Source organism: Monodon monoceros, unplaced genomic scaffold (assembly GCF_005190385.1).
Source record: "Monodon monoceros isolate NGI ecotype Baffin Bay Population unplaced genomic scaffold, NGI_Narwhal_1 Super_Scaffold_15, whole genome shotgun sequence".
In the NCBI taxonomy this organism is placed as follows: Eukaryota; Metazoa; Chordata; class Mammalia; order Artiodactyla; family Monodontidae; genus Monodon; species Monodon monoceros.
The window spans coordinates 73,623,107-73,645,613 of NW_021703771.1; the positions used below are offsets into that span (position 1 = coordinate 73,623,107).

The following is a 22,507-nucleotide window of genomic DNA, read 5'->3' on the forward strand; positions in this document are numbered from 1 at the left end:
TTGGAATCATATCTTCCTGTTGGCGCGCTACTGCTAATGAGTCAGTCTCTTGGGTAATATTTTAAATGCTTTTCATTGGTGAGAAAAGTTCTTCCTGTTCTTTTTAAGTTCCTCTTTTTTCTTTAAGATTTAAAATCTCAATGCAATTTTGTGGTGGTAGTACTTGAAAAACCACAATGAACAATAAGAGGGAAAGGAAGGAGGGAGATATACCGTTTTTTTAAGGTCTAGGCAGTTATTTTATTTTGTTTCTCCTTTCCTAAGTCCTTTAATTTATCATACTCTGACCACATCATAAGCTATTTGGCAAGACTTGAAATGTTAAACTGACATTATTACTCAATTCCATATCAAATGCTTACTAGAATGGAAGGAATATGTGAAGAAACTCAGTCCTGGTGAGCACAGCATTATCCTTTTACTCATTTATACTTTCAATTCTACACCAGGTCTTTTTTTTTTTCACCAAGCAGTAAAATAAAAATAACATTAAAGCATAAGTGCAACAAGGGGTTAGAGTCTGCCTTTAACTAGCAAAATAATCATGCTTTGTTGGAATTATGAATATTTGATACACTGCATTATTCTTGTTGAGGTACTCAAAGTTATTACAAAGACAAATGGTATTTTAATGGAGTAAAGATGTCTTTGCTTGTGTTGGAGTTCAGAGTCCATGGGTATTTTGTTAACTGGTAAAATAGTGGTTTTCTTACCGCAGATCTTCATTACTGGCAAGAAAGTCCTAGAAGTTCTTTTGTCTAATGTATGACTAGAATGCTGAGTAGCTTAAAAATCAAGAGTCTGAGGTCCAGAGCTGACTTACCCATTACACACAGTGCCTGGGGCCATGATGCTTTTAGTGGCCCATGAAAATGTTTTAATTTTAATTCTTTCCCCAAAAATAAATAGAAAAATAGTGAATATATAATAACGAACCCAGCCTGGATTATATTTTTCTTTATACCACGGCAGTCATAAAATATAATTTTTAATATTCTTTTTTATGGAGGAAGGGGCCAAAGTACCTCAGAGCCCAAGAAAACCATCATGTGCCCCTACCTGGATCGCAGTCAGGCACACTCTATATGTGTGACAGAGTCAGTCATTTGAACGCTTTTTTTTTTTCTTTTTTTGAAGTGGAATAATCATTTCTTTTTCAGAAATGATTACCTTCTCTGGAAATAAGTTCATAGACTTGTCTGCTCACCAGAGAGATACATGGTTCATCTCCAAAGAAAGAAATGACATCTTGTTAGGTTAGATAGCTGTGGTTATTCATGATGTTTTCTTAGAATAAAAGAAATATTTTCTCCCCTGAGAGACCCACTGATATTCTGTTTGCTTTGTAATATGATACGCAAAGTAAGGGAAGGGGAGGTGGGACTAGCTCAGGATTCTTTGGTCCCATTTTGGACAAGCATTTTTGCCTGAGAAGTGTGTGTTCCATGAGAACAGTGGTGACCCCTGCTCCTTGCTGCTGTGGGCATGTGGACTTTAACTCTTAGATCTTCCGTGGTTGCTGATCTGTGTTACTGAGTACATGACATTTTCAATTACCATGACCGATCCGGTTTTGTTTGTTTCTGAAGCCATGATCTAGTGTTGGAGAAAATAGCTTTGTCAGTCTTCAACTGCAGTGACCAGATAAGAATATCTTATAAAAGTCACTTGTTCATTTAAAGTAAGTGTGTTGAATGTCTGATGAACTTCTTTTTCAAAATTGGTACCCACTCAAATATAAACTCCCTCAGAGCCAGGTCTTTGCATGTTTTGCTTGTTGCTATATACCCTAGAAAAAGCCAGACATAAGGGAAGCTCAAACGTTTGCTGAAAGAATGAATGAGCTAATTTCCTTCTTTAGAAAAGTCATGTTTCCCCCTCCCGAGAACTAGGGCTCCAGGCCTCTGGTTTGAGGTAACAACGTGGAGATCGGATACTGGAAGGGCCACATCTCCAGTGCCTGGAGGGATGGGTGACCCTTCAGTGGTCAGCCTCCATCTCGAGACTCAGTTTACCCTTTCACAAAAATAGCTGGGTTAGAAGGAGCTTTTTTACTTTTCTAGAACTTTTTTTTTTTTCACAGTGCCGTGAGGCTTATTGGATCTTAGTGCCCCGACCAGGGATCAAACCCATGCCCCCTGCAGTGGAAGCTTGGAGTCCTAACCACTGGACTGCCAGGGAATTCCCTTCTAGAACTTCTTAAAACAACAACAGAAAAGGTATTCTGATGGCCTTCTCTACCTTGGTGCCCCCCTAGACTCCCCTCACCCCATGCTGTTCTCAGGCTGGTCCAGGCCACCCCACGCTCCCTCTTCCTAGCCCTCCAAAAGGAAAAAGTACCCCTGTATTTCGAAAACAATTGTTTATTTTAAATGTAAATACATATAATTAAATTGATAACCCCCCTGCAAATCATGTTATACTTCTGAAGTGTTCTGAAATTGTTTGGGGTATGTAAGTGAACTGCAAAACTTCTAGTTCTCAGACTAGCAAATATCTGGGCATGTACACAAAAATGTATATGGTACATCAGTATAAAATAATAATCTACCAGTTTGTTACCCACAAGCTATAGATAAGAACTGTTCTCTCCAGGGTAGTAGGCCAATAGATGCCATTGGGTACCAGTTGATCAAATTAAGCTAGGAAAACAAGAGAGTTCTAGAGAGAAGCGCCACTCTCTCCAGCTAATTTTTGAAAAATCAGAGGAGTATAGGCCTATTTTTCACAGTTTTTGACCCCAAAGGAATTAGAATGCATTATTTTCTCTTGGTATGATGTGTGTGTGTGTGTGTGTGTGCGTGCGTGTGTGTGTTTGTGTTATTCAGCTTCAAGACTATATCTTTGATGAAAACTATTACATATAGAATGGATAAACAGCAAGGTCCTGCTGTATAGCACAGGGAACTATGTTCAATATCCTGAGGTAAACCGTAATGGAAAAGAATATGAAAAAGGATGTTTATGCATATGAATAACTGAATCACTTTGCTGTACAGCAGAAATTCACACAGCATTGTAAATCAACTATACATTAATAAAATAATTTTTTAAAAAGACTGCATCTTTGAAATACCACCAAAAAGATATGTGTGTACCCATACTCATATAAACATATTTTTTTCCTGAATAAACTTTCCCATACATTTTATTCTTGGTATCCTTTTGTCCAGGGTTTCACCTGGCCCGGTTCTTTGAGGAAAGTGTATCAGGGGTGGAGTTTAGGAGCACACAGCCTAGAGCTGCCCGAGTATCTGAGAGATGCCACTTAAATGTTCCAAGGTACACACCAGGCACTGGGGTGCTCGGGGCATCCTTCACAGTTCTTGCTAGCATTTTCTGACCCCTACCATGTGGTCATGCTCTTCTCTGGAGGGAATAAACATCACTCTGGCATCTTCCATCCCTAGCTGAGGACTCTCACGGCCCTTTCATGAGCAATTGCAGGAGGCCCACATGCTCTGTGGAACCTCAAAAGTCTTGAAGCTGAAGGCTTTGTGGGGTTGCAATACTGTGGCTTATTACCCTTAAGACTTACAAACAATGCAATGAAGGATGCTCAGTGAGAAATCAACACTGCCCAGCCCTTTACATATCCTGTAAGTGACCTTGCCACTGTGTTCCAGGAAGTGTTTTACTTAAGGCTGATAGATTTATTGGAAGGCAGCTAATAGAAGAGTTATCGGTGGCTACAGCATAAATGATTGACATTGTGAATAAATAACTAATTATATTGCGCTAGACATTGCTAATAATATACCCATCTGGTGCAATTCTTGGCACTAAGCTAGAGGACAGGGACTTAATGCAGTGGGATCTTTAAAAAGTCATTGAGATGCTTTCCATTGCAAAATCCCTTGATTATCTCTTAACATGGAGGCGTCATGAAAATAATTTTTAAAGGATAATCGAAAATTAAAAGTGTTATAATAACTAAATATAGTGGTTACAAAAATATAGCACAAAATTACACGTTCAGAAAGACATACAGATTTGGCTTTCTGAGTATGGGCACCTCTCCTCTATTAAAAAAATATCTCCTTTTGGGCTTCCCTGGGGGCGCAGTGGTTGAGAGTCCGCCTGCCGATGCAGGGGATACGGGTTTGTGTCCCGGTCCGGGAGGATCCCACATGCCACGGAGCGGCTGGGCCCGTGAGCCATGGCCACTGAGCCTGCACGTCCGGAGCCTGTGCTCCGCAGCGGGAGAGGCCACAACAGTGAGAGGCCCGCGTACCACACACAAAAAAAATCTCCTTTTAAAGAGTTCCAGAGATGGGTTGTATAACAGTGTGAATGTACTTAACACTACGGAACTGTACGCTTAAAAATATGTGTATTTTACCACAATTAAAATTAAAAAAATTTTTTAATATCTTCTGGAAGTTTGCATACCTTAAGCTGGTATAGAGACTAGACACCGTTTGGTGGGGAGGAGGGGTGAAGGAGGAAGACTTCTTCATTGTAGATCCTTCATTGTATCTGGGAAAGGTATGAGGGGAAGTCCCCAACCATTTTTGAGAGAAAAAGGACATAAGTTTAAAAAAAAAAAAAAAAAAGGGACTTGTTTTCTCTTGAAGGGATGACCTTTGGAATAAGGAACTAGTTCCCGTTCCTGGCATTGAGCATAAGAGGATTCTCAGGACAGTATGTTCTCAGTTTTGTGGAATTATGGTAATAGGTTTCTGTCAAAAACAAGGACGGGTCAAATAAGTTTGGGATTTAAGCAAGGTTAATGATTACTTTTCCTGCAGAGCCTTTACTATGCTGCCCTGAACTGTACGTCTTCAACAAGGAAGTGTTACAGGCAAGGTTCTCAGACTTATTGAAATGGAATTCCTCCTCCCTCCCCAAAGCCCCCTTCCCCACCTGCTAGTTTTTTGACCTATTACCGTGCCGCTCTGTGGAAGATGGCTTGGTAAATGCCAATGTAGTATGGAAAGAGGAAGTGACCAGCACAAACACAGAAATGGGTTGTGGGAAGAAATATAGACGAATTGAAGCCATAATTGTGACGTGTCTCGGTAGAGGAACCGAAGAGGACATTTGGAGGATAAAACTCTATACAGTGACTCCAAGAGCTCCATCTGGATAATCAGTAATGGAACCAGCCCTGAGTTTGATGGTGAGGGATTCCCTCCCGTTTTGCTCTCCCCTCAGACTGACCTGTATGTTCCATGCATACAGCTTGTGAAGCATCTTGAAGCATTCGGCTAAGCCACTGGCAAAGGGATCAGGGATCAGCAAAGGGTGACGTTCAGTGTTCTGAAATCCTACTGTGGAAGAAAGTTTCCTTAAACCTTTTGCTATTAAACTGCCTCCAACTTAATAACATTTGACAGATTCTGAGGGACTCCTTATTGGAAAGAGGTAGCATAAAATTATTTAGCATAGGCTGTTATTGATACATCATGAAAAGTGATCTATTTCAGGGTGATCATTTTATAAATGAATGTCTACTTTGTGTAAAGCACTAAGTATTTTGAGGGATGCAAAGGCAAGAAGACAAGGCTTCTGTCCTTGGAAAGGTTGTAAAGTACGCCAGATAAGGTAAAACACATCTAACAAGTAACCTTTCTGTGAAGCAGTATGTGATAAAAAAAAAAAAAAAGTGGTAACACAAATTTAGAGTACCAAAGGACCTAGAAATATGATCCAAAGAGATGTACTTCCCATATAAATTATTCACTTGTGACTGTCCCATGTCTCGGAAATAATGCTTACTTTCTGTTGTGTACAAAGTTATCAAGTAAATCAAAATCATTTAACTGTTATTCAGATTATCAGTATCCTTACTTAACTTTTGCTCTATTTGACCTGTCATTTTCTGAGGGAGCTGTTTTGGAACTTAATTGTGTTCAGTGGATTGTTAATTTTTTCTTTTAGTTCTATCAGTTTTTCCTTTGTATATTTCAAAGCTGTACTTTAGATACACGGAGGTTAATAAGTTATTCACTTGTTATGTAGCTAGGTGCAAGATAATTGTTGTGTTTTGGAAACCATATAGAATACCCCATCCCCATGAAGTATGGGCTCGCAGAGGATTTTTGAAGGTCTCATGCTCTTGACATCTGCCACTGATGATGAACCTTGGATAGACCTGCCCAGCGCTTGCAAAGGGACCATCTAATAGACACGGAAAGGCCGTCACTTAAAATGTCAGAAGAACCAGATGAGTCCAGTGGTGCCAGATCTGCTTTTGGCAGCTGTAGGTAATGAATCTAGTGTCTGGAACAGACAGTTAGTTGTAATATCTGAGAAACTTGTAGAAGCACTGGACCAGATTCACCAAGCTTAGGAAGTCCGTACAACAGAATTATCCACCATAGCTTTAGGTAAGCAAGGCCTGTATTCATGTTGACTGAATAAAGCTGACATCCCCTCTGCCTCTGTCTTGGCCCCTTGCTTCCTGTCTCATTTCAAATCCCAACTATTGCTGTTTCAGCTGCATTTTCCAAGGTATGCATCATTTTAAAATCTGTGTTTTATTGCCTTACACCATCATGACTTTTCTGTGCCATAAGGAAAGCCTGTTCTGGAGAGGCAGATTACATTCGTGATAAAGGCTTTCTAGAGTTAAGTCAGGTATTAAAGCAATCATTGTGTTTTAAATTGAAAGACGGGCGTTGCAATTGATCTTAAGTCCTGTATTAAGTAGAGTATTTTCTTCTAATATTCTTTGTCTTAAAAAATGTGGAATTGGATTTCTTAAAATGTTGTAACTTCATATATATTCCTTTGATTTCTAAAGCATAGTCATTCAAAGAAAAACAGAGTTTAGCAATTTCACAAGCCCTCATAAATGGAATATTATAGCAACCAGGCTCTTAGGCAAATGATCACCAAATCCTTTTTTTTCTGGTCTCTCTTTTGTTTCTAAACTCTCCGTCTCATTTCTAACTCTTTTCTGGGTGTTTTCAGTTGGGGATCTCCCAGTTACCTCTAAGGCCACTTATTCCTAAAACTACCTTTTAACTCCTATTTGAGGAAAATAAAGATACTTTTGTGCAGGCTTATCATTTCAAATGCACATTTGACATCTTTCTCCCTTCCTCCCCCACCCCCCACCTCCACCCCTGATACCTAATTTGTCACTAGATCTCCCTAAATTTACTTCCCTATCTGTCTCAGCCCTTCTTTTCCATTTCCACAGACTTCAGAGAAGGGAAAGGTGAATATCTGAATGTTTGCCACATGCTACACATTATATGCTTTTTCTTATTTCATCCTTTTAGCTTTGTGCAGTTATCATCATGAATTGGGCTTCAAGGTTAGGAGACTGAAATTCTCAGAAATTTAAGTCATTGCCTGAAGTCTCACAACCAGTAGTTTTAAGAAACAGGATGAGTTATAAATACCCAAGTACAAGTCCACCATCTTCTTTGCTGCCCTGGAATGTGGGATACTGCCTGCAGCTCAGCCATGCCACGTACCTCTGTGGTACCACATCAGGGCAGAAGAACCAGATTCTCTTTCTCTCTGGTTTTTCCAAATTCGTGAACCTCCAGTTCATGCTGCCCACCAGCCTGGTCCACCCACAGGGCTGGGTTAATTATGTCAGGTGTCTAGTCTAAAATTCACAGGGATACATTGTTGCTTGCTCCATAAGCTCTGACCTATTTTTGCTTTTCATCTTGAAGTCAACTGTTCTAGAAAAGCCTATTTTTTGCCACCCAGAACTGTCTCCACTCCTTGGAGTTGTCATGAGGGAAACACCGTGGGTTCTGGGGTCAGTTGGACCTGGGCGGCTCATCTCCTTCCTGGGAGGCCTCAGGCACGTTTTCTGCCATCCTCAGCTATAAAGTCATGACGATAAACTCACTACAGTCTAGCTGTGGGTCCAGAGAGTGCATGTACAATGCCAGCTGTGGTGAGAGCCTGGTAGGCTATCAAATGGAGCTGGAGGGTGATCGCAGTAATACTATTATCGAGACCCTATCTATCCTCTTAAACTCAGTTCAGGTTCCTCCTCCTTCATAAATGACTCCAGCCTGATTCTATCTGCTTCCTCGTATATAAGTTAGCTTCAGAACAATTCTTTTAGCAATTTTAATTTTGTAGTGCCTCTTGACACTGCTTTGTGGTCTTAAAAATCCTTCTTGAGTGTTGTTAATTCCTGCTCTAATGGACTAAAAGTTCAAAGGCAGGACTAGGTCTTATGCATATGATCTATAGCCTGGTGCCTGATATGTAACTAACTATTCACAGACTCTTTGGATTCAAACTTAAGAAGGTTCACATATATTCAGATGGAATCAGTAGCCTGCATGTTGGTTTTAAGTACGGAGGGTTCCCAGGTAAATGTCTTCATGTAGCATGATTAGCCCAAATTTCTTTGTTGGTAGTTCTGAATGTGAAGAATATTGCAGAGTAAACTTTGAAACTCCAAAAAATCTTACTATCCAGTATTTCTCACAAAACTGCCTTTTAAGCCCTGGGCAATCTTAAAACATGGCTGTATATACACTCATGTTTTATTTTCTTGGAGTACCTCCAAGATAGGAAATATTCTAATTGTCTTCATAACTATTATTTTCTAGGCCTAAATTTTTTTCTTGGGCACATTTTCATTTTTCTTCTTTGCCTCTTCAGTCCAGGTAACTTTTTCTCCCCTCCCCTCCTGGCCAGGTTTTCCGCTGGGACAGTCTGGTGGGGAGGATGTTGCTATAAAAAATAAGCCTGAGGAAGAGTCAGAGAAGAGATCGTTTAGAGATAAAAATGTGGTGGCACTTTTAAACTGAAGGGACCGTTTTGTTCATGATGGGTTTTCTATTTTTATTTTATTATTATTTTTCTAATTTAAAAAATCTCTTTATTTGAAAGACACAGAAGAAAATAAACAGGATAATTCACAGGCTGGGAGAAAATATAATACACATATATGATAAAAATATATAAAGAACTCTAAAAATGCAATAATAACAAAACATCATTAAAAATTAATAAAAGATTTGAACAGATACTTCACTAAAAATGAGATACAGTTGGCAAATAAGCAAATGAAAGATGATCAACATCATCATTTATTAGGGAAATTCTTATTAAAATCACAATTAGATCCCAGTTATTTGAATGCTGGTGTGGATACAGGGCATTGTACACTGCTGGTGAAAATGCAAAATGGTTCAGCCATTTTGGAAAACACTTTAGTAGTTTCTCATTAAGTTTAATATAAACCACCATACAACTCATCAATCTCTCAGATATTTACTCAAGTGAAATGAAGATATAAATCCATACAAAAACCTGTATGTGGATGTTTAGAGTAGATATATTTATTAACAATTGCCAAAAAAGTGGAAAAAACAAAAGAAAACAAATATTCATCAGCTGGTGAATGGATAAACTACGCTACGTTTGCTCAATGGAACACCGCTCAGCAATAGAAAGCAACGAAATACAGGTATTTTGGGCAACATACATGAATCGCAAAGGCACTAGACTAAGTGAAAGAAGCCAGATTCATATACAGACTACATATTGTATGATTATATTTATAGTACATTATCACAAAGGCAAAACTACAGGGATAGAGAACAGCATTACCAGGGGATGGGGCTAAGGATAGGGAATTGACTATGAAAGGGAACATGGGAACTCTTTGGTGTGATGGGAAAATTCTATATCTTGATAACTTGACAGTAAAGGAGGTTACAAAATTGTATGCCTTGTCAAAATTCACAGAAAGGCACAGCTAAAATGGTGGATTTTATTGTATACAAATTGTACTTAAATAAAATTGGCTAAAAAGTAATCTGTGAGTGGAATGAGATTGAGCGGGGAAAGTTATGAAACAAGATTGGCCATCAGTTGATCGTTGTGGAAGGTAGATGAAAGGATGCATTATTATTCTGCTCTGTCTACATTTATATGTTTATATATATAGTTTTTTAAATAAAATCTGCAAATACAGTTTAGTCTTAAGGAACTGTGTTTTAAATTAATGATAAAAATAACAGGGAAGTACAGTACAAGTCAATTTACTGAAAATAGTTAATGACAAATAAAGAATTACCATTAAGAATTATAGGTAGATATAAGTTGTAATGATGGGTCTTTTAGCTTTATCTAATCACCCCGTATTCAGAGCCAGTTTTTAAAACTCCATACTTTATCATTTTAACTGGAGGTTTGGGGACCCTCTCTTTCAACAGTATAAGTATTGGCAAAATAATCATTTGAAACACGTTGTGGCCAAGTTTCACCTGCCAAGGTGTGTGTTCCATCCTAAATTCACATTTAAATGCATTTGCAAAGTCTATTTCTAAACAAAATGCAGATTACTAATTCTGGCAATATTTTGCCTATATGGAGAAGTTATTTGTTAAAATATTTACTTAAGAAAAAGAAGTCTCCTTTGTCTTCAGGCTTAAAGTTGTGAAATTGAACTGCGTGAGAGCCTTTGGAAGAACCCTTCCCAGGGGAATGGCCTTCTTCCTTCTTGGGGTCAAGGTGAGGGGGTGAAGAGTTGGGAACCACATCCCCCAGCTGTGGAACACCCGGCTCGGTGCATTAATTCTCTGCTCTGTGCCCACCTCTCCCTTGTCCGTCCAGGAGGCAATGCTAGATAAAACCCCAGAAGGTGTAGAGGCGCCGGCTGACTCAGCACGCACCACCACTGGGATCTGGGAAGATCTCTCTCTTAGGAAAAGGAACTTTGCAAAGAAAAATTTCAAAACTTCAAAAATTTTCAAGAATATTTGAACATTCAAGACCAGGATTCTGTAGGGAAAGACTGGGACCTAATAAGGGTTCCGTCAGTAAAACCATGTGTATACACAGCATATGTTACACGCAGGCAATCTTCAATTTAAGCCAGGGTTGTTTTCCAAAAGTTCATTTGAAAAATATTTTGGAGTGTGTTTTTCCCTCATTAGATATAAAGCTATGTGTGGGAAGTCCTCTGGCAAACAGAGCCTGTTTAACCCATACTGTACCTGGAAAGCAGTTCAGGGCATTTTGGTGGCCGGTTGCCAATACTAATATTCTTCCCCACTGTTCATATAAACAATTGCGATTCCAATATTTGTAGAACTTCTCACAACTAGAAAATGTGGCATAAACATTTTTATGAGGGCATGTGTCTTGATATCAGAGTGTAGAGAGACACATATTAGCTATAAAACTATAAGTCATACAGACGTGAGTAATCGTGTATGAGAATGATTCAGGAGAGCTTCGTCAACATATCAAAGCAATAATAGAAGCACATTACAATTATATAGCACTTTCAAGTTTGATATATTTATAATTTATGCCAGTTTGAATTTTGAAACTCTAATACCCAGGCATTCTTATTTACTTCGTGCAAGAGTTTAGGGGGAATGCTTTGAAATGAATAGTAAGATGGGGCCTGGTATCCTGAGAGGAGAATGAGGAGAATGTAAGAATGATGCCCTGTGTGGACCTCTTAGGGAGAGGAGGGAGGAGTAAGTAATTCAGAAGTGTGAGCCAGGGACTTCCCTGGCGGTCCAGTGGTTAAGGCTCCACGCTTCCACTGCAGGGGGCTCAGGTTCAATCCCTGGTCAGGGAACTAAGGTCTTGCGTGCCGCAGGGTGCGGCCAAAAAAAAAAAGGAGAAGAGTGGGCTGTAGAAAGGAGGAACATGGAGATCATGATAGCCCTCCTCCCTCATAAATCCCAAAGTGAGAATTGGCTGGTTATGGTAATAGTAGGTTGAAGGAGAGAAGAAGGGGGAGGGTAAGGAAATCTTTGCCTTTCAAGTCGCCGTCTTCCCAATCAGGGTTACCCCCTGGTCTCTGAGACATATTCTTCCATAAAAACACTGATAACCTATGGTTAGATCCCACATTTGAGAATCATTATGGGTTAAAAAGCTTTTACAGGCAAAGCAGCTGGGAACCCTCTATACCAATAGAACCTGGAACACATTTTCCTGTAGAAATAAACAACCATTTACCAGGAGTTTTTTGGAATGTGCTCCATTTTTAAATTCGTTCTGCCTGTATGTGTAGAGTTGAGTGAGCCTGAGAAGCAAATAGTAAAATGCTGGATTCTCATGGGGGATGTAGGGTTTTTGCCTTTGGAACTCAATGAACTCTTGTACCTCTTTGTATATCTAGAGACCAGTCTCAACTGTGTGTTTCTTAGACACAAAATAAAATTTCTAAGTTTTCCACATTTATGATTTTATGAACATGAGCTTTCCTATCTGAGAAACTTTAAACACTTATGAAAATAAGTATAATGCTCATGGGGTCACTTTAGAATACAAAAACCAGATGGTAAGAGGTTCGTTGACATGACCGGCTGACCTGCTGTGAGATATTGAACACTTAAATTTATTTTTCTTCCTCCATGATCGTTCTTCTGAATATCTTGAAAGACATCCAAGAAAACTTTTTCTTCTAATTATTTCCAACTACTTCTTGGAAGTTCATTCGGACTTACAATTAAACAAATCATCTATGCTTTGGGAGCACCAATTTAAACATCAAATGTTTGTATTTATATATAGAAAGAAGGTTAATTATCTCTCCCCACCACCAGGTTTTAGCCTAAAAGGCAAATTATTTAGTTTTGCTCCCTCTTGTATACTGAGCGGTTGCTCAGTAAATGGGTTAAATAATATGGTATCTTGATTCGGGAGAATGTGGTTCCCAAGAGAACCATTTAGAGAAAATAGGATGTGACTGTGAGTAGGAGGGACAAGGGGGTGGATGCCTCAGCAAAACAAGCTGTTGTGAAGGGAGAAGTGGAAAGTAGATGCTGGTAAGCAACCGAAAATGCCCATGAAATTGAGGCAATTATACTTAATTGTTGCGAAGGGAGAAGTGGAAAGTAGATGCTGGTAAGCAACCGAAAATGCCCATGAAATTGAGGCAATTATACTTAATTGTTGCAGTTTTATTTCTAAATAAAACATAGTTCTGAGCATAATCTTTCCATCCCTGGCTCTTATCCCTACATACTATTGCAGACCGCACTTCTACAAAGTTCCTCAAGTTATTTCTTGGCACCTTGGAGGGAGGGGAGCACATCTCATATTATGAACAGCTGTGGTCTTGTCTTAATCTTCTGATCTAAGTTGCTGAGCTCTCCATGACTGGAAGTGCCTGAAATCCAACCAGCGCTGCCATCCGGAATCACTCACGCACAGAGCCCACCCGAGGCCAGTTGGTGCTTTGCTCTTTGGAGCATGTGCCAGAGTCATAGTATATTGTGTGCAGAATTGGGGCAGATGCTTCTAAATACCTGATAGAGTTTTAAGTGAAAATTACTCTGTTAAAAAATACTTTCTGCTCTCTATTCCTCTATCTTTAGAACTCAGACATAAACTATAGATACAGGGCCTGAGGAGAGTAGTCCAATAATTGAAGGATGGCTTCTAGGCTTCTGCCTTGGACAGCTGGGTGGGGCTACGTTATAACCAGGAGGACAGGCTTCTTGTGGTATTTAGCATCCAAGTTACATAGATCAATGTTACCTATTTATCCTTTATAATGCTGTATCTACCGGAAAATGAGTCCTCCTTCCACCCTGGCAGCACTCTGGATGAAAGAGGCAAGTTGTGTAAATATAATGCAGACATATAATGTGGACAATGTATTAAGAGGGCCAGATGTTCCACTTTCTGCAGTCTGATAGAGTTGTGGTTGTCTAAAGTAAGGCAATATATTCAGATTGGAATATTGTCAAGAGTAAAAAGTTTAAGAACAAGGGTAAACTTGGCCTTCCTCTCAATAAGCTGAGGTCACCACAGGATAACACTGGCTTTCCCCTTCAAGGGCTTCTTTTGTCTGGCTCTGTCCAGCAGAATCTCATGTTAGTTCTCCATCCCATACCCCCTCTGCTCTGTTGGTCCATTTGCTGCTGACCTAACATCTGTTTGTCATCTTGCCTATTCAGGAAATGCCCTTCTTCTCTGCTTGGGGTAGAATTCTACCCTCCAGATAACCAGTACGCCTAGTGTCTCCACCCATCTCTGTGCTCACCTCAGCCATACCTAGGTGTTAATTTTAGACACCAAAAAGATCTAGCCCTAAATACCTCACGTTGCTTATGAGGAAACTGAGGCACAGAGAAAGTTGGCGTCACCACCAAATTTGCGCGGCAAGTTTGTGCCAGAGACTGAACTAGAATCAAGGTGTCTTGTCTTCTAGCCCAGTATACCAACTGCATTTGTAAAATTCTTTAGTTTTTCCACAAAGGGGGTATGTATATAGATACACACACACACATATTGTTTTAAACTGATGAGCAATAAGAAAGATGGACTTTTAAAACTTGATTTGCTATATTAGTCTGTTTAGAGCTGGGAATGCCAACCATTCAAATCTTGCAACATGAAAATTGGGCCTGTTTAAACATATATTAGGGCTGGGTTTGTATCACCTTTGGTCACCTAACTACTAAGATTTCAAGTTTCTAGCATCCCAACATCAGACTTTCAAAATCTTGAATGGCTGTAGACATGACTTTCAAAAAGGATTTCCACCCATCGACTTTATGGATACCTAGTCTTTGAAGCCTAAGAAGGCTACTTGTTTCTATTATCTGTTCAGTCAAGTCTTTGTGTTTTCAGCAAACTTGTAAGAGACAGCAATATGTTGTCTTATTGCAGCACTAAAATGGGGTTTGGGCAGAGGAGACTTCTTGTAACACACAATCTAACATTATAAAGTATCTTGGGAAAGAGTAGTTTGAAGCACAGTTTCCAGCGACAGCCTCCCACAGTATCATTAATTTTCCTTGTTCATAGGAGTCTAGTTTTTCCTATTTGCAACAGATGTGTCTAAACAATATGTTTTATTAACTCAAACAGAAATATTTTCCTGCATTAAAATGACCCTAAGATCACATTGTTTTCTTTTGTGTAAGGAGCGTATGCTGCTCGGGAACATTTAGAGAAACCGAATTCAGATGTACGGAAAGATAGGATTCACATGTATGGAGGAAGTGATGAGAAGCAGAATTGACCCTCCTTTAGAGCTCCAGGTGATATTAAATCCACCAACAATAACAAGTAAAAATACTATGTATTGTTGTCGAGTGCTACCTGTCCCTTGAAAAGATTTCTCAATCAGCAGATATTAAAAGGTTTCAAGACCTCTTGTCTATTTTTGAGATGTGTGTCTAAAGAGACGTAAAGAGCGGAAGTATTTGAAGATTGACTTGTATACAAGAGTGGCTAAAATACTTGTATACAAATAGGTCCTTCCAGGAATATGAAAGGGAAGATGGATTCTGAAAGCGTACTTGCTGTTTTTTTCAGCTGGCTGTTGTCGTGCAGGTGTGAGAGTTTTTCTGTGCGTCGGGAAAGGCTCCCTGTGCCCACGTACTGCTGTGTCCTGGTGCTTCTGCAAGGACTGAATGTGCACCTCACTGCTATCTGTACCTGCCAAGAAAGGACGTAAAGCATTGGCTGCCCTTCCTGTAACGTTTCTGAGAACAAAATAAAAAATTATCAGGGGAGCATTAAACACCAGAACACCTTCTAGACAAAGTGCTAAATGATTTGGTTCTTTACGGCTCCCTCAAATATTTTTCAACTCCCAGTAGTCGAGTTCCAAAGAAGAAATTATGGTTTTCTGTGAGAGCCAAAAGTTCCCTTTATAAATTTCTGGGTTTGGGGGGGTGATATTTTGAGTTCTTCTACAATAAAATTTAATGGTCCATTTGAGCAATTGTACCTGTGTTGAGCATAGTTTCTATTTTGGGATTGTTGGAGGCAATTGTTGAGTGCTGACCTCTTCTTTGATCTGTTGGGACTCACTGGTTTCCATGGAGTCTTGCTGGCTCTCATGACCAAGTGAGAGCTCGGCATTCTTGTCAGCTGGGGTGCAGTGTTCCCAATCAGGTCTGACCTGAAACACTTGGACAAAGGACTTTAAAATCAGAATGCTTTATGTGTCATCCTGAAAATATGTTGATTATTTTGGGAGAAGAGTGCAGTAGAGGTTTAAAACCTTGTGTTTCTTTCATTTACTTAAATTTTGATTCATTTCTGGAAAACTGTTTTAGTCTTCTGATGCTACAAAATCCATAGTTTCTCCAGTCCTCCTATTCTGTACAAAGTAACGCAAAGCATAATGTCTTAATTGACCTTAAATGTAAGTAAAAGGAGAGCCAAGTTATTGTGAGCAATATATTTTATGCATCTGGCAGTAATCTTTTTATTTTATGGCAGTGATGACTCAAAGCAATTGTTGATCCTAATTTACTTTTAAACATTTTAACTTAAGCCTTCTTCTCAGGGCTTCTCTGTTCCTCCCCCACCTAGTATTGTCGGATGGCTAAAATAAGATCACCGCAAGTACCGACGTTCTTTTTTCTAAGTCAAACATTTGCACGGCTACACTGTGGATTCAGGAGAGACAAAGGGAGGTCCCTGACTTAGAACTAGCCCTCAAGTAGAGGCGGACGGGCATCCGCAAGGCTCATAATTGTAGAGAGCTGGGATGTGTCTGTATTGTACAAAATGAGTAGGAGCGAAGAGGAAGAAAATATGACTTTGGCCTGGGCAGGTGAGGGCTGAAGAGGCATCTGAGATGGTATTTGTGTTCCTACAGAGGGCATTCTCTGACCTACTTTGATGCCTGACTCCCTTGTAATTACTTCTGCTCGAATCCACAAGGCTTCACTCTAAGGGGAGAATTAACTCTTTAGCTAACATGGAAAATCATGAGATGTTCTTTGGGGGAAATTTTTACCTAAATTACTTTCAATACTTGACTTGATGTCAGAGTGACTTGAACTATTCATTTAGATCCTTTGGCAGTAGCAATTGTAAAGAATGATTCTTACACTCAGTCAGGTTCTTACCAAAGGTGTTCTCCATGTTGACTTAACGCTAACCCAGATTTTGACCTTGAAATGTATTTCTAATTTCCTTTTGAAGCCATTCCTGAGATTACTAAGGGATTTTTGTATTGAAGGAAAGACGTGGCTTTATTAATTTTTATCCCTGCTCCTTCAATGAAATAGATGTTTATTTTTCTTTATAAACCCCATGGATTTTAATAGGAGTATCAAGAAAAACCATCAAGAAAAAAAAATTATATAATATTTTCACATGTGCTTATGTTTTCAAAGTAAAGAAGCAACGAGGAATCATTTTTCAAAAATTAGTAATGTTGGTGGTGTTCTACTAAAAAGATTGACTTAGGTAGCTTCACTTTTCATAGCCTCTCACTGACTTTTATTTCTTTAACTTTATAAGGAATATGATCCATTTAGTCATATTTTTAAAGACTTGTGTAAGATAAATATTAGGTTTTTAACAAAGAATAAGCCCAGGAGCAAAGCATAAAGCTGGAAGAATAGGGCTTCCGTGGTGGCGCAGTGGTTGAGAGTCCGCCTACCGATGCAGGGGACACGGGTTCGTGCCCCGGTCCGGGAGGATCCCACAGGCCGCGGAGCGGCTGTGCCCGTGAGCCATGGCCGCTGAGCCTGCGCGTCCGGAGCCTGTGCTCCGCAACGTGAGAGGCCACAGCAGTGAGAGGCCCGTGTACCGCCAAAAAAAAAAAAAATATATATATATATATATATATATATACATATATATATATATATATATATATATTAGAGCTGGAAGAATAGTCCAGAAAGGCAACATTAAGGAACTGAGCAGGGCCACCACCTACAGCTACACAGACCAGCTCCACACACTCCACCAGGAATGGGGCCCTCTGGAGTTGTGCAACCTGTCATCCCTAGACCTAAGGGTTATAAAAAATGTTTTCACATTTTTGGGTTCATTCAGCAAACTTTTGGGTTCCCTAATTATCCTAGGATTGTTGGGGAAACCCTGGATCACATAGCATTCATAGCTAAGTGGCCTTTTTATTGTTGACCCCCAAGAGTCGTCCATTTGGCCAAGGCAAAGGGCATAATGTTACAGCTCCTACGTTGCTGCGTCTTCCCCATCCTAAAGCATCCTCCTTTAAAGAAGAAAGGGCAGAGCCATTATGGGTAAGAAGGAACCAAAGCCGAAGACGGCTGAGGAATTTGTCAAGTCAGGAGTCCTCCACACCTCACTTGCTCAGGCTTCCACGCAGCCAGCACTTAAGGATGGGCTCCATGTGCCAGACACTGTAGTGGGGCTGAGGATACAGTGGTTACCTTGGAAGTACCTGCAGGAAGCCTGGAGCTAGTGGAGCTGAAAGATCATTGTAAAGACCATCGTTAGGTGTATAATTACACATTGCGGTGAATGTTGTGAATGAAGAGAACAAGGGACGCTTAAGAGAGTGGGTTTTCATTGGCACGAAGGCTGATCCTGAAGTTGGGACAAAAATGAGAGAATGAGTGAATGAATGAAAGCCAGAATGTGTAAGAGGCTGGTGAGCAACGACGAGTGGGGCAATGAGACGGGGCTGGAGAGGCAGGTGAGGGCTGTATCGTGCGTGGGGTTGCAGGCCGTGTTGAGGAGTCTGACTTTTATTCTAACTGCAGTGGGAACATACTTACAGGTTTTAAGCAGGGGAGTGATGTAATCCAGCTTAGTTTTTTGAAGGTTTGCTCTTTGGGGTAAAGAATGAATTACAGATAAGAGTGGAAAGGGGGTAACCAGTTAAGAGCTTTTTCTTTTTCTTTTTTAATTGAAGTATAGTTGATTTACAGTGTTTGTTAGTTTCAGGTATACAGCAAAGTGATTCAGTTATATATATATTTTTCAGAGTATTTTCCATTATAGGTTATTACAAGATATTGAATATAGTTCCCTGCGCTATATAGTAAATCCTTGTTGCTTATCTATTTTAGGTGTAGTAGTTTGTATCTGTTAATCCCATACTCCTAATTTATCCCCTGCTCCCTCCCTTTCCGCTTTGGTAACCATAAGATTATTGATTATTTTCTATGTCTGTGAGTCTGTTTTTGTTTTGTATATAGATTCATTTGTATTATATTTTAGATTCCACATATAAATGATATCATATAATATTTCTATTATATTTCCACATATAAGTGATATAATATAATATTCTCTGTCTTACTTCACTTAGTATGATATTCTCTAGGTCTGTCCATGTTGCTGCAAATGGCAATATTTCATTCTTTTTGGTGGCTGAGTAATATTCCATTACATATATATATATATCTCACATCTTCTTAAACCAATCGTCTGTTGATAAGCACTTGGGTTCTTCCCATGTCTTGGCTATTGTAAATAATTAGGGGGCTTTTCAATAGGCTAGTCAGGAGCTAATGGTCCCTTGCACCAACGGGATCCCTGACATTAAAGAAATTACCCTCTAGGGCACACGAAAGATGAGAAGATGTTATTGAGGAACCACTATTTAAATAATGGGAAAAAAGCATGTGACCAGAAGTCTTCCTCTCTTCACTGCCTCACCTTTTATAAGCGGTGCAAGGATGGTCTCTGCCTGGGTTCTCTCTATACCATGGAGAAAATTAGAGCCCAATTCCAGAGCTGTCCACATGAATAAATCAATGCCACGAGGTGCTCTGTAGTACTATACAAGTTCTAGAAATTGTTGCTGCCTCCTCTGCTTTCCCCTTTGTTCCTTGAAGTTCCTGGGGGAAACCAGCAGACATTTATATTGCTTGTTCGTGGAGATGAGTGAACATCACAATTAAGGATGATTTTACAGTAGTTTTAGAAGTTGAATTCTTTGAAAAGATCTAATTAGTCGCTCATTTAAATTATAAGCCTATTTTAAATTAAGGCTGTATTTCGCAAATACTAACCTTGAGGTGAAAAGAGAATAGAATACAGAAAATTTTAAGTCATTATTGCTTTGACACATGTGTAATATAATTAGTGTAAACTATTTAATATATAAATATATGTGGTAAATGTACATAGTAAACATATAATATACATGCATTAACTATAATGTATAAGACATATCAAGGAATGTTTTCAATTATTATTTTAAGTACTATTAAAGCATTGATGCACAGTGTCTTCAGCTATTTGTTACTGTGCTATGATCTTTTTCCTTTGAATGTTATGACAGACATCGTATCAAAGACTTTAGAATTAGAAGAAATTTTTAAAGATGAGTAGGTGTACCACTCCTTTTTTTTTTTTTTGCGGTACGCGGGCCTCTCACTGCTGTGACCTCTCCCGCCGCGGAGCACAGGCTCCGGACGCGCAGGCTCAGCGGCCACGGCTCACGGGCCCAGCCGCTCCGCAGCACGTGGGATCCTCCCGGACCGGGGCACGAACCCATGTCCCCTGCATCGGCAGGCGGACTCTCAACCACTGCGCCACCACGGAAGCCCTAACTTCTTTTTTTTTTAAACAGAAGTAAATGACACAAAAGCACTTCCGTATCACGGACTCAGGAAATCACAGTCTACCCTCTCCAGAAGAGAAATAGAGGCACAGCCCCAAGTGACTACATTTTTAGTTGATAATTCAAAGAATGAAAAGAGAAAACTAGGATTATTTATTGTTTCTTTGTAGATGTTTAATTTCATTTCCACATAGGTAAGATTATAGTGAAAAGAGGGGGTGAGAACTCCTCATGTTTTTAGTTTAGGTAGGAGGAAAGAGCACATTGATGGATAAAAAGGAAGATAACTGGTCCCCTCTGCTGCCCTCCTTTCTCTTTTAATATTTCTGCAGGTAGGCTCACAGTATGAGTGTCTGCTTCTAACTAGTAGGAAATAAATAATTCAGCATTTTCTGCTACATATCAACTCTCTATTCTGGCGAGATTTCTCACTCGTTAAAGCATTTAATTATTGTGTTTGGCAGTCATGGTTGCTTGCATTACATAAACAGATGCCTACTTCAAACGCTGAAGCTGATTTTTTTCATAGTCTGCCAGAAAGCGAGACTATTTGATGTGCAGTTTGAATGCTGTATTGCTGATTATATAATTCAGGTCTGGGAATAGAATTTTGGCATTTGTCTGCAGTCCTTTTGCCATAGAAAATTAAGCTTTAGCGTCCTCTTCAAAAGGGCAAATCATCATGGATACAAGTTCCAAAACCACTGTGAAGGTAAGGGCCATTCTACTAAAAGATCCTTTTATCTTCAAGCATGTGCACATCTATCTAGTACTGCATTATTTGTAAACATTCTGTGTAATCTGTGACCTCTGCAGAGCTGTGGCTAACTCAGCCCCCCATCCTGGTCAGTGTTTAGATGAAGAGCCTGCTAGACAAAGTTGCTTTTCTTCTGCCTGTCTCTAGCCAATGCTTGCTACTAGATGCTGAACTATATTCAAAAACACTTCTCAGGGCACTAGACTCTCGTTTAAGGCATATACTCACCTGTACTCGAGTGAAGTTCAGGTAAGCCAAAGCCCTTAATGAACTATTTTCTTTCTAAACTCAGTTTCTAGAAGAAACCCTCCCTCCCCACCACAAACACAAACTAGTTAGACATGAGGGATTTATTTAAGGAGAAAAGATAAATCTTCAGAGCCGTGTTACGTGATCAGTCCTTGTTAAACCACTTCACCATCTTCTCCTCCCAGAGTCTGGCGCTACATGCCTTGTGGAGTTGACTCAGAGGCAGAGCAAGAGTCTGAATCATCAGAGGAAGGTTAAACTATATTAATTTAATATAATTAATTAACGGGAACCTGTATAACTTAGAAAAAAAATTAACAAGACTTAAAAGAGTTTTTTATTGTTAACCCTGAAGTGATCAGAAAGCTCAGTTAGGCAGAAGTCCTCATCTCTTGAGGAAATTGAGTAACTGCTATGTTACTTAATAACAATGACAGAACTAATGACCTCAGAGGCCAAGCCCTCTTCCCCCGACTTCCCCAGCATCAGCTTGCTACCAGCAAGTTACAGAAGCTCCTCGGAGAATGAAAACCACCGAAATGAGGAGTGGGGAGATGGTTGGGTTCAAGCTCTTGTTACAAAACAGAAACAGACCCACAGACACAGAAAACAAACTTGTGGTTACCGAAGGGGAAAGGGTGGGGCAGGGAAAAATTAGGAGTTTGGGATTAACATATACACACTACTATATGTAAAATAACCAACAAGGACCTACTGTATAGCACAGGGAACTATATTCAATATCTTGTAATAAGCTATGATGTAAAAGAATCTGAAAAAGCATATATATATGTACAACTGAATCACTTTGCTGTACACCTGAAACTAACATAACATTGTAAATCAACTACACTTCAATTTAAAAAAAGAAAAGAAAAGAAACAAGTTCTTGTTACAGATTATTATAGAACTACTGTTTATGGCACCTGGGTTTCACTTGTATTTCAAATTGCATGATGCCAGATTACGCCTCACACCTTTCCTAGAAAAGGTACACACAAATTGGGAACTGTTTCCTGTTTGAAAATGTAAACCCGAAAAACTTTTGTATGAGTTGATGACGTGGCCTGGCTGAGCCGTGTAATAATCTCGGGCACCATTTGGGGAGCTTATCATGTGCCCGCAGGCAGTGCGGGGCAGGTGATTTGCAGGTGCTTTGTGATTTCCCTGGTGCCACCCTGTGATAACAGCTCCTGGCAGCTCTTCTCGCTCATTCTTTTTTTTTTTTTTTTTGGCGGTACGCGGGCCTCTCACTGTCGTGGCCTCTCCCGTTGCGG

General features: G+C 39.7%; 1 protein-coding gene across 1 annotated transcript in view; it reads left to right on the top strand.

Moving 5' to 3' along the window:
- Positions 1 to 22,507, top strand: part of PLEKHG1 (pleckstrin homology and RhoGEF domain containing G1) — a 222,890-nt gene that overhangs the window by 58,207 nt on the left and 142,176 nt on the right. The gene's annotated exons all lie outside the window — the stretch shown is intronic.